This window comes from Nannospalax galili, unplaced genomic scaffold, assembly GCF_000622305.1.
Source record: "Nannospalax galili isolate Female #2095 unplaced genomic scaffold, S.galili_v1.0 scaffold6995, whole genome shotgun sequence".
Lineage (NCBI taxonomy): Eukaryota > Metazoa > Chordata > Mammalia > Rodentia > Spalacidae > Nannospalax > Nannospalax galili.
The window spans coordinates 15,185-15,756 of record NW_008335260.1 but is presented as its reverse complement, the minus strand read 5'-3'; the positions used below and the strand labels follow the sequence as shown (position 1 = coordinate 15,756).

Sequence of the window (572 nt, the reverse complement as noted above, 5' to 3'; positions counted from 1 at the left end):
GTGATCCTTAGGAAAATTAAGAATTATTCCTCATAGGAGTTATGAAACTTCTGGTAAATGGTATTTTTAGTGATATTTCTATTGCAATTAAGGCAGTGTAACTTAATTCAGGGGATACTGTTTCGTGGAATGATCTAGAAAATTGCCTTATTTCTCACCCTCATTTTCATGAGTGGATACAAAATCCTTGACATGTAGTTCCTGGATTTCAAGATAACTTGTAAAGAAAGGCCATATGCTTTTCTCACAAATGCAAATGTTAACCAGGTGTGGGAGGATCACAAGTTTGAGGCCATAAAAGTATGCAACTTTAACAAGGGTTGGGGACATAGCTCAGGGTAGAGTACTTAACTGGCATGTGTGGTTTCTTAGATTCAGTCTGAAGTCCTGGAAACAAACAAACACTGTTTTAGGGGTGCTGTCATCCTCAGCCTCAGTTTCCTTGTTTGCTGGCACATTCAGTTGTAGAAGGAATGAGTCGATGCAATTTGAATTGAAAACCTCTTCTGTTCTGTTCGACACCCACCACCCACCTAAAATTTTGTTAGACTATAAAATATAATATAATAATA

The 572-nt window shown here is 37.2% G+C and overlaps 1 protein-coding gene across 1 annotated transcript in view; it reads left to right on the top strand.

The window, feature by feature from the left end:
* LOC103731465 (ankyrin repeat domain-containing protein 26) overlaps positions 1-572 on the top strand; it is a gene marked incomplete at its 3' end in the record, with an annotated part of 88,909 nt that overhangs the window by 76,390 nt on the left and 11,947 nt on the right.